The following is a 12,177-nucleotide window of genomic DNA, read 5'->3' on the forward strand; positions in this document are numbered from 1 at the left end:
GCTCCCACGGGCACCACCGTCACACAGGGCAAGGGGTGCGAGGCTGACTGGAGACAGAGGGTCATGGGACGGGTTGGTTGGCTTCAGGCAGGGCCGCAGGGGGATGTGGCATGGGTTGGCAGGGCTGGAGACAGAGGAGTGTGGGACTGGCTTGCTTCAGGCACAGGGGTGCATCAAAGGTTGGCTGGAGACAGGGCAGGGGGTGCGGTGCTGGTGCGGGAAGGGCAGGGGATGCGGCAGGGGCTGGCTGGAAATGGGCTGGCTGCGGGCAGGGTGTGTGGGACTGGCTGGAGACAGGGCAGGGTGTGCGGGGTTGGCTGGAGACGGGCTGGCTGCAGGCAGGGCAGGGGGTGTGGGGCTGGCTGCAGGTAGGGGCTGGTGCGGGCAGGGCATGGGATGCGGTCCTGGCTGGAGACAAGCTGGCTGTGGGCACAGGGCGCAGGGCTGGCTGCACGCAGTGGCTGGTGCAGGCAGGGCAGGGGGTTCAGGGGTGGTGTGGGCAGAGGGTCCAGCAGGGGCTGGGTGTGGGTACAGGAGGTACAGCCCATCCTGTATGATGAGTGCCCCCTCCTACACCCTCCCCCTCTGGGGTAGCAGCAGCAGGTAAATTTCTAAACATAAGCAAGAGCTCCCAGCCTGTTTAGCTTCGGTTAGCCCTAAAGGATACACAGAAGCTTCTATAATACGCAGGATCTGTGACCTTTAGAACCTAAGACTGTAACTCGTGTATGTTTACCTGCTTTAAGCCTGAAAATAACTCTCATTTCTTTTCTTTTTCTTAACTAATAAATCTTTAGTGCATTTTTATAGGATTGGCTACAAGCATTCTTTGATAAAGAATTGGAAATGCAGTTGACCTGGGCTAAGTGACTGGTTTTTTGGGACTTGGAGTAACCTGAATATTACTGTGATTTTTTTGGTGTGAGGACCGATCTATGACAAAGGCAAGTTTGCCTGGATGACAAGATAGAGCCGAGTCCCCCAGGGAACTGTCACAAGGCTGTTGCAGTGGCTGAGGAGTTCACATGGGATACTTGGTTGGTGAAATCTCAGTCTAGAACACACAACCAGTCTGGGTTTGTGCCCTGCTTCTTCACAGTGCGCCCAAGATCGGAAGAGAGACAAGGTGGGTGAGGTAAGATCTTTTATTGGACCAACTTCTCTTGGTAACAGAAAGTTATTACCCTGCCTGTGAGCCACTCCAGACAGCTTGACAAATCTAATCATAGAAATGTAGGGCTGGAACGGACCTCAAGAGGTCATCTAGTCCTTCCCCCATGCAGAGGCAGGATTAAATACACCTAAATCATCCCTGAGAGGTGACCATTTCCCTAGGTAACCTGTTTCAGTGCTTAACTAGCCTTATGATCAGAGTTTTTCTAACCTTGGTTTCCCCTATTGCAAACTAGGCTCATTACATCTTGTCTTGCCCTTGGGGGACATGGCAACCATTGATCACCTTCCTCTTTAACAACCTTTTACATATTTGAAGATGTATCATGTGCCACCTCAGTGTTCTCTTTGCCTTTGTTTCACACCTTTCCTCCAAGGATCTGAACATTCTTCAGACTCTAGTGAATGGCCTACCGTTCTCCCCGAGTGGTACAGGAGACTTAGTGTCCCATTTTACAGAAGGGTAGACATACAGAGAGGCCAGGTGTGTTTTTAACACAAAGACCTCATGAGGCAGTAGTCATCCTGAGCGGCCTGGCACTGTGCTGTAATCACTGGACAAACACTCCCACCATGTGGCGGAAAGAAAGGTCCTGATGATGATTTAAATTTGAGCAGAGTCCTAGTTCCATATTTAAACTTGATTCTTCTTGAAAGTCTTAGCACTTGTTTATCATTTGAATTTTGAAATTACTGGAGCAGCAGGTGTCATGGTGTGAGATTGAATATTTTGAAACCCAGTGACGCAAAAAGAGGAAGATTACTATGCATAGGGCAGCGGGGCCCTGTAATTTTATTTTGGCACAAAACTGTCAGGTTTCTTTTCTCCAGCTTTAGGTTTTATTGAATTGCAATATGTATCAGAGTCTAAATGCAGGACAGCAGAGAACAAATCTCTTTATGTCAAGGCCAGTTCTTTATTCATTGTATTTGTCTAGCTCTTTTGGAAGGTCAAATCAAGGTCAGAAACCAACCAGGATAACCAATTTCACTTGTGTTAGGCTGGCAATTGCAAAACAAATGCATAATTACCTGTTTTAAACTGGCAATTTTTTTTAAAGCTCTACCAGTATTTGTTTCATTGTTTCCTTGTCCTCCACTGTCAGCATCCATCTGTTGTCTTGTCCTTAGATTGAAAGCTTTTTAGGGCAGGGACTGTCTTTCTGTTCTGGTTTTGCACAGGGGCTAGCACAGTGGGGTCCTGCTGTGATGAAGTGGGACTGTTCTTAATGTTTCCTCTGAATACTATGTGGGTGCCTCAGTTTCCCCTATGTATTTCTTAAGTCTCCAGCAAGCATAAATGACTGACACTCTGTCTCTTGGTAACAAATGGCATGGGCCCTTCCCCTCCATAAGGGGATGCTAAAGGTTTGGGAGAATACCAATAGTAAAAGGTTCTACAGCCACATAAATAAGAAGAAAACAAAGAAAGAAGAAGTGGGGCCGCTATACACTGAGGATGGAACGGAGGTTAAGGATAACCTAGGCATGGCCCAATATCTAAATAAGTACTTTGCCTTGGTCTTTAATAAGACTAGTGAGGAGTTTAGGGATGCATGGAGGGATAATAAACGGGAAATGTGGATATGGAGGTGGATATTTACCACATCTGAGGTAGAGGCAAACTTGAACAGGACACTAATGGGACAAATATCAGGAGGACCCGGACAATCTCATCCGAGGATATTAAAGAACTGGAGGCGTGAAATTGCGGCCCGTCAGCGAGAATTTTAGCAATCGGTAAACTCGGGGTATTGTACCGTACGACTGGAGATTGCTAATGTAGTATCCTATTTTTAAGAAAGGGAATAAAAGTGATCCTTGGGTATTATAGCCTGTTAGCTTGACAGTCTGTAGTGTGTAAGGGTCTTGGAAAATATTTTAAGGGAGAAAGTCCGTAAGGAATTGAGGTAAATGTAAGTGGGCGACAAAATTGCACATGGATTTACCTAAAGGTAGAACCAATCGTGCAACCCAACTGATCTCCTTCTTTGAGAAGCGTGACGGATGTACTTAGAACATAAGAAGGGCGGCAGATCTAATTTACCTCGATTTCAGTGGAAGGCGTTTGACAGAGCTAGCTGGGGAACTGTTAGTTATTGGAAAAGAGTGGGAGAATAGAAAGTTGTAAGGTGGCTAAGAACTGTTAAAGGGGAGGACTCCAACGGTGTACTGAAGGTGAACTGTCCGGCTGGAAGGAGGTTACTAGTAGGAGCGTCCCTCAAGGATACGGTTTTGGGACCGATCTTATTTAACCTTTTTATACTGACTTGGCACAAAGAGCGGGAATGTGCGCATAAAGTTTGCGGATGAACACAAAGCTCGGGGTATTGCTCCATACGAGAAGACCGGGATACTATTCAGGAGATTGGACACCTGTAAAAACTGGAGTGGAATAGTAATCCAGGATGAAATAATAATAGTGAAAAGGGCAAGGTAGCACTTAGGGATTAATAATAAGAATTTTAGATTATAGTTGGGGGACCGCATCAGTTGGCAAGCGACGGAGGAGGATGAAGGACCTTTGGGGTATTGGTTGATACAGGAACCCAGACTATGAGCCCGTCAATCCCGCGACTATGCCTGGGTAAAAAGCCATGCGGTTTAAGGATGTATCAGGCGAGGTATTCAAGCAAAGGATAGAGCGAGGTGTGAGTGAGCTGTTATATACCGGCACTGGTGACCACGCTGGATATTGTGGTGCAGATTCTGGTCGTCCAATGTTATAAGAAGGAATGACTTGCAAACTGGAACAGGTCAGAGACGGGCTACTAGGAATTGTCGATGGAAAGGAAATCTGGCTTAGGAAAGAGAGACTCAAAGAGCTTGGTTGTTTTAGCCGTGGCAGAAGAAGGGCTCTGGGGGGATGATGCTTGTCTATATAATATTCAGGGGAATTAACGTTAGGGAAGGGAGAGGAATTAATTTAAGTTTAGTACTAATGTGGCACGGAGAACGAAGGGTACAGAACTGGGTATTAGGAGAGTTTAGACCTTGAATTAGCACGACAGGTGTTCCTAACCATTAGGGGAGTGAAGTTCGGAACAGCCTTCCAGAGGGGTAGTGGGGGCAAAGCTTATCTGGCTTTTAAGACCTAAGCTTGCATAAGTATATGGAGGGGATGTTGATGGGATAGTTTAAATTTTGGGGCAATTGTCTGGGATTCGCAAATAAGTTGTGCTAATGGTCTGTGAGGGGATGTTGTGGGATGGGAACTGAGTTATGGCAGAGAATCTTTCTTGGGTGCTGGCTGGTGAGTCTTGCCGCACATGCGCAGTGTTTAGCTGATCACCATATTGGGGTCGGGAAGATTTTCCTCCAGGCGGATTGGGGCAGAGGCCCTGGAGGTTTCGCCTCCTCTGCAGCGTGCATGGGTCGCTTGAATGGGTGGATTCTAGATGCAGCTTGAGGTCTGCAAATCACAATTTTGGGGAAAAAAGGGATTTCAATAACTCAGTCCATGGGTTACAACGGGGGTGGTTATGAAAATGTGTATTGGGGAGGTTTGTGGCCCTGTTGTGCAGAGAGGTCAGACCTAGTGACATATGGTCCTTCTGACCTAATGAGTCTATGAGTCTATGAAAAGGAACGCAGCAGAGAAGAGGGGCAGGAGGAGGTTCAGTTTGGAGCTGGCTGGGGACAGAGTGAGGGGAGACAGGGGTGTCTGGTTGCGGGAATCGTGAGGCTCCATTCTCAGTACCGTACAAGCCCTGTCCTCTCATAACTCTGTCTCTTCACTGGTGTGCTGAGGGAGTCACATTGACTGTGAAGGTGGGATGTGTGGCGGACCTCTGGCTTCTCAGACCTACCTTGGGGGGACTCACTGGTGGAAAGCGCATGGAGGGCAATATGCTGAATGCTCCAAAGAAAGACGACGAGGAGTGAACGCGTGTGAGCTTCTTGCCCTGAAAAGAAGTCTGCTCAAGGGAGAGGGAGGCTCCCCAAAGTCTGCCGGCTTTGTGGGGAGCCAGTTCCAGAGCATCGGCCGGGGACTCCGTGATACCTGCTTCAACTAACACTCTGGGCAGACGTAGAGGCAATACTCTAAAAGAAGATTGATGGTATTGCTGTAGTGCTTGAGATAGTCTTGGATCAGGAGCTGTCAGTAGTATTAATCTTCAATTTGAACAGTAAGTTCAAATATAAGGTACTAGCTTGAAGTCCTCTAAAGCTTAATCTCCAGCTTAGATCTGAATAGGCGCCTCGTACCAGGTCAGGAATTGATAGGGCTGATCCGGCTTTCCTTCTCTGGGTCCACGCGCCCCTGGGGGGACCTCCAGATAACCTGTTTCTCTGGCTCCCCCAAGAGAAAGCGTTCTTCCGGCGGAGACAATTGAGATGCAAAATACCAGACAGGCTTGGCTGTGCTTTCCCCGTCCTGCCTTCCGTGAGGGGGAACAGATACCTGATACAGAGGTTCAATTTCTCTGCCTTACTAGAAAAAGAAACTTCACAAGTTTTGAAAAAAGATAAGCTTATATAGAAAAGAGACAAGACAGACTAATGACTGTGCATACACATTTATACAGGCTCCTACTGAGAAAATCTGAATACGCCAGTCTGATTAAAAATAGCCAATTTAATAGAATCCAGCATCACACACAGTAAGTACAAAGCAAAGCATATCATAGCTGATTTTACTTTGTTTCCATTGTACTCACTGCCTTTTTTGTACGAAGAGAAGAAGATTGGATTAGCAAGATAGCTTGTCCCTCACAGCCGAGGAAGCAACAAAGACCCAGCAATCCACATCTGTAAATACAACACAAAGCTCCTCATAGCCGAATTACTTTGTTTCCCTTTGTACTCACAGACTTTTGGTAGAATATTTGAGATAAGAGGGAGTTAGGAGGAAAATTGTTTACTCATAGCCGAGGAAACAACAAAGACCCCGAGTATACAAATTCCCGCCCCTGACTTTTAAACAATCCAGTTCTCTGATTGGTCCTCTGGTTAGGTGTTTGGTTACCCTTTCCAGGTAAAAGAAATTTAACCCTTACCTACCTACTTATGACACCTACCTACTTATGACAGGAGCCCATAGTGCTAGGTGCTGTACAAACACAGAACAAAAAGATGGCCCCTGTCCCAGAGAGCTTCCAGTCTGGGAAGTTGGCAGTTCTAGGTCCTAAGCATTTTGGCAGGTGTTAATGGCCACTATGTGGACTAATTCACCTGGCCCCTATGTATATAAGGCACCTTATGGATAGGGTTCACCTGGCAGCTGTCTAGTGTAAGCAAATACAAGTAGTAGGAAGGCTTATTAGTTGTACTGTGATAGCAAGAAGGAGTCTCAGTCATAGATTTTAAGGTCCAAGGGACCATTGTGACCATTTGGTCTGACTTCCTAGCACAGGTCAGAGAGAACCTCACCCAGTGATTCCTGCATCACACCCATCACTTTTAAATCTTTTAGAAAGATATTTTTTTGATTTAAAGGCTTCAGGGGATGAAGAATCCACTATGACCCTAGGTGAGTTGTTCCAGTAGTTAATTACTCTCACTATTAAAAAATTGCACCTTATTTCTAGTCTGAATCTCTCTAATTTCAGCTTCCAACCATTGGCTCTCATTCTGCCCTTGTGAGCTCCATTGAAGAACATTCTGCAATTGGAAATCTCCTCCCTGTGTAGGTATTTGAGTTCAAGTCACATTTCAACCTTCCCTTCCATGGTGACCACTTCCTCTCAGCCAGGAGCCCATTGGTTCTCAACCAGGGAGATGCGAACCCCTAGGGGCACACAGAGGTCTTCCAGGGGATACATTAACTCATCTAGATGTTTGCCCAGTTTTACAACAGGCTACATAAAAAGCACTAGCAAAGTTAGTACAAACTAAAATTTCATAGAGGCAATGAGGTGTTTATACTGCTCTATAGACTGTTCACTGAAATGTAAGTACAATAGTTATATTCCAGCTGATTTAGGCTGTCCTTGTGCATAGAATGTCCTCCAAGAACTCATCCATAAAGCCATTCGATTTTCCTTCAGATCCTACCTCCAGGCCCCCCTGACAAGGAATTAGCCCTGGCCAAGTAGGGGCCCCAAGGGGAAGAGCCGAGACACACTTGACTCTATATTTTATCCCTCTCACTCCACCCTTGGTCTTTTCCACAGAATGTAAACTCTTTGGGACAGGGACCCTCATCTCTATACGTGCAGGCAGTGCTCAGCTCAGCAAGGGTGCTAACAGAGGGCAAATCACACACCACACAGCAACACTGAACCACTTTTTCAGGGTTTTTGTCCTTTGCTGCCAGTCCAGTGGGTCTGTGGCCACTTCACCCATTGTGATCTCCAGCTTGTTCCATGCTAAGAGGGAATCCTGCCCCAACTACCTGCTCTTCGTGTTGGGAGTCATCCAGCTGCCTGTGCTGAACACGCAATTTGGTGCTCTCAACCCAAAGCCCCAGTGGACATATAAGAAAGGGGGCTGAACGCAGCAGACCCACTAGCCAAAACCCAGCATTGGGGTGAAAAACTATGGCTAACGCTTTCAAAGCATCTAACATCCAGTATCTGAAGCCAGATCTAGACACCTTGAGAAGCAGCTTGATTATTTGGAGACACTGGACTCCTGCTGACTTCAGCAACTCTGAAAGATCAGCCCACTTATTTAGGTGCCTAAATAGGGATGTAGGTACCAAACTTGAAAGCACCCAAATGGGAACAGATTGGTCCAAATACCCGTCCCTTGGTCAAATTCTAATGAACAGCCGATGACCTTCAAAATGCTGGATCTATCTGGCTTCAGCTGGGTCTGATGCAGATGCTGGGCAACCCGTTTTTAATTTGGGTGCTGTGATTGCAGCTGTGGAAAATTATCAAGACATGATCCTAGCTGAGCCAATGCTTAATAGGGGCCAGGCCTTGGATTTTCTTTATCTTATTAAAGGTAACTAGAAAATAATTTAATTTAAAATTAATCAGGTCCATTAGGTCCATCAATGGCTATTAGGGTGGGCAGGGATGGTGTCTCTAGTCTGTTTGCCAGAAGCTGGGAATGGGTGACAGGGAATGGATCACTTGGTGATTACCTGTTCTGTTTCTTCCCTCTGGGACAAATGGCACTGGTCACTGTCCAAAGACAGGATACTGGGCTAGGTGGACCTGTGGTCTGACCCAGTATGGCCATTCTTATATTAAATACTAAGTGAAGAACTCAATGAAAATGAGACACTGCATCTAGCTCAAAGGTACTAAACTTGATCATCCCAGTACAAGAGTGATCAGAATCAGGTCCAATATTTTAACCTCCACTGAAAGTCAAAGATAACATCACTCGTTTCTGGGCTGTTGAACACTCGTCAGGCTTGTTTGCTGAGTGCACAAAGGAGCAGATTTGTCAGGCACAACCGCTTTGAGACAGCCATTACTGAACGTAATGAAGCCTGACATTGGTGTGTTTGTTTAGGAGGCCCTATATCTCCTTCTATAGAAATTCCAATCTGTTTGGGATCTAAACAAATAACATTTATGGGTTAGCGAAGATCAGTATGCCCATGTCCATCATCTCTCTGAGACGCCATAGTAAATGCACTCACCGTGTAAGCAAGCAGAGGTTTTCTTCTACTCACCCTGCAAACTAATGCCAGGATCAAAGAGTTAAGCTGGGCTTTTCTCCTCATGCATCATTGCCTGTAATAACTGTTCTGTGAGTCAATTTCAATGACACATGCACTTAGTTAGCACAGTAGTAACTGATTAAGATTATGAGCAATCAGAACATAAAAATGGCCATACTGGGTCAGACCAATGGTCCATCTAGCCCAGTATCCCGTCTTCTGACAGGGGCTAATACCCAATGCTTCAGAGGAACTGAACAGAACAAGTAATCATCAAGTGATCCATCTTGTGTCACCCATTCCCAGCTTCTGGCAAACAGAGGCTAGGGACACATCAGAACATGGTTTTGCATCCCTGTTCATTCTGACTAATAGCCATTCATGAATGTATCCAGTTCTTTTTTAAAACCCTGTTATAGTCATGGCCTTCACAACATCCCCTGGCAAGGAATTCCACAGGTTGACTGCGTTGTGTGAAGAAATACTTCTTTTTGTTGTTTTATTCCTGCTGTCCATTAATTTCATTTGGTGACCCCTAGTTCTTGTGTTATGAGAAGGTGTAGCAGAGTGATTCCTACTCCTGCCCTGTGGGGCTTGAAACAGCCCAGGAGAGGGCTGTGGCTAGGGCAAGAAGCCTGGGCTGATTGGAGGAAAGTAGGCTCAGCTGGGGCTGTAGAGGGAGAAGGGCTTGTCTGCAAGGTGTCAAGAGGGGAACTTAGAGTGGAGCAGGGCTGGGGAAAGCCCCAGGCTGAAGCCTGGTAAGGCCCCTCAGGTATTGGGTTGCAGGGGGCAGCCCACGGGTAGGCAGAGGCAGCAGGTCTGAACCCTCTTTGCCTATGATGAGTGGCTTACACCACAGTCTGCACCAGTGAGCGGGGGGCTAGATGGGGACTGGCAGTAGCCAAACACTGCAGTGAAGTGGGGATAGTGGGTGAGGGTCCCCTGGGAGGGAGAGACCCTGAGGCTGTTAGGGATTAATGCCAGGGGGCAGCACCCCAGGTAAAAGGGGCACTGGGGTCCTGGGAGGGCCACAGCTAAGATGGATCACTGGCCTGCAGAGGGCACTCTGGAGCTGGAATGAGCTAATTCCCAGAAGTCACCAGCAGGAGGTGCTGTGGTGGTGAGTCCAGGGGCTTAAATAACACTTCCTTATTTATTTTCTTCACATCAGTCATGATTTTATAGACCTCTATCATATCCCCCCGAGTCACCTCTTTTCCAAGCTGAAAAGTCCCAGTCTTATTAATCTCTCCTTATATGGAAGTTGTTCCATACCCCTTGTCATAAACAGATAGCTAAGGGTTAATGTTTCTTTCACCTGTAAAGGGTTAACAAAGGGAACCAAACACCTGACCAGAGGACCAATCAGGAAACTGGATTTTTGCATCCCGTCATTCGAATAATAGCGCATCTAGAAGTTATCCAAGTTTCTTTTTAAAACCCTGTTAAGTCATGGCCTTCACAACATCCCCTGGCAGAAGTCCACAAGTGACGCCGTGTGTGAAGAAAATTCTTTGTGTGTTTTATTCCTGCTGTTCCATTAATTCATTTTGTGACCCTTAGTTCTTGTGTTAGAGATAGGTGTAGGCAGAGTGATGTCCTACTCCTGCCCTTTGTGGGGCTTGAAAAGCCAGGAGAGGGCTGTGGCCTAGGGCAAGAGCCTGGGCTGATTGAGAGGAAAGTAGGTCAGCTGGTGGGCTGTTAGGGGAGAGGGCTCTGTTCTTGCAGGTGTAAGGAGGGGACTTAGAGTGGAAGCCAGGGCTGGGGGAAAGCCCCAGGCTGAAGCCTAGGTAAGGCCCCTCAGGTATTGGTTGCAGGGGGCAGCCCACGGTGCAGAGGCAGCAGCTGAACCCTCTTTGCTATGATGAGTGGGCTTACCACAGCTGACCAGTGAGCGGGGCAGATTGGTACTGGCAGTAGCCAAACCACTGCGTGAAGTGGGAAGGTGGGTAGGGTCCCTGGATGGAGCAGAACCCTGAGGCTGTTAGGGATTTACTAGCAGGGAGGCGCACCCCAGGTAAAGGGCAACGGGTCCTGAGGGCCACGAGCTTAAGATGGATCATGGCTCGCCAGAGGGAACTCTTGGAAGCTGAATGGAGCATTCCCCAGAAGTCACCAGCACAGGAGGTGCTGGGGTGCGTCCAGGGCTAAATAACTAACTCCTTATTTTTTTCTTCACATCAGTCCATTGCTTGTGACCTGCTTCATCCCCCCGAGTCACCTCTTTCAAGCTGAAAGTACCATCTTTCATAGCTTCCTTATATGAAGTTGTTCCATACCCTTGTCATAAACAGAGTAGCTAAGGGTTAATGTTTCGTGTCACCTGAAAGGGTTAACAAAGGGAACCAAACACTGACCGAAGGACCAAATCAGAATGATTTTTCAAGCTGAGGTGAGGGAATGTTTGGGTCTGTGTCTGTCTGGCTCCAGACTTGAGAGGGGATTTTCCTATCTTCAAGCTTCTAAATCTCATTTCAACAAGTTGTAAGTCAAAAGAGAAAAAAACATAGACTGTTATTGTTATGTGGGCATCCCGTCATTCGAATAATAGCGCATCTAGAAGTTATCCAAGTTTCTTTTTAAAACCCTGTTAAGTCATGGCCTTCACAACATCCCCTGGCAGAAGTCCACAAGTGACGCCGTGTGTGAAGAAAATTCTTTGTGTGTTTTATTTCCTGCTGTTCCATTATATTCATATTTGGTGACCCTAGTTCTTGTGTTAGAGAAGGTGTAGCAGAGTGATTGTCTTACTCCGCCCTTTGGGGCTTGAAAAGCCCGGAGGAGGGTCGTGGCTAGGGCAAGAGTACCTGGGCATGACTTGAGAGGAAAGTAGGCTCAGCTGGGGGCTGTTGAGGGAGAAGGCTTGTTCGCAATGGTGTAAAGAGGGGACTTAGAGTGGAAGCCAGGCTGGGGAAGCCCCAGGCGAAGCCTAGGTAAGGCCCCTCAGGTATGGTTGCAGGGGGGCAGCCCACGGTGAGCAGAGGCAGCAGTCTGACCCTCTTTGCTTATGAGAGTGGCTACCCACAGCTGCACCAGATGAGCGGGGGCTAGATTGAGGTACTGGCAGTAGCCAAACACTTGCGTGAGTGGGAAGGGGGTAGGGTCCCTGGGAGGAGCGACCCTGAGGCTGTTAGGGATTTATAGCCAGGGAGGCAGCACCCCAGGTAAAGGGCAACTGGGTCCTGGGAGGGGCCACGAGCTTAAGATGGATCATGGCGCCAGAGGGAACTCTTGGAAGCTGATGAGCTATATCCCCAGAAGTCACCAGCACAGGAGGTGCTGTGGTGGTGCGTCAGGGCTAAATAACTTCTCCTTATTTATTTCTTCACATCAGTCATGTTTTGATAGACCTCTATCATATCCCCCCGAGTCACCTCTTTTCAGCTGAAAAGTACCACTTTATACTTCCTTATATGGAAGTTGTTCCATACCCCTTGTCA

This window comes from Chelonoidis abingdonii, chromosome 23, assembly GCF_003597395.2.
Source record: "Chelonoidis abingdonii isolate Lonesome George chromosome 23, CheloAbing_2.0, whole genome shotgun sequence".
Classification (NCBI taxonomy): domain Eukaryota; kingdom Metazoa; phylum Chordata; order Testudines; family Testudinidae; genus Chelonoidis; species Chelonoidis abingdonii.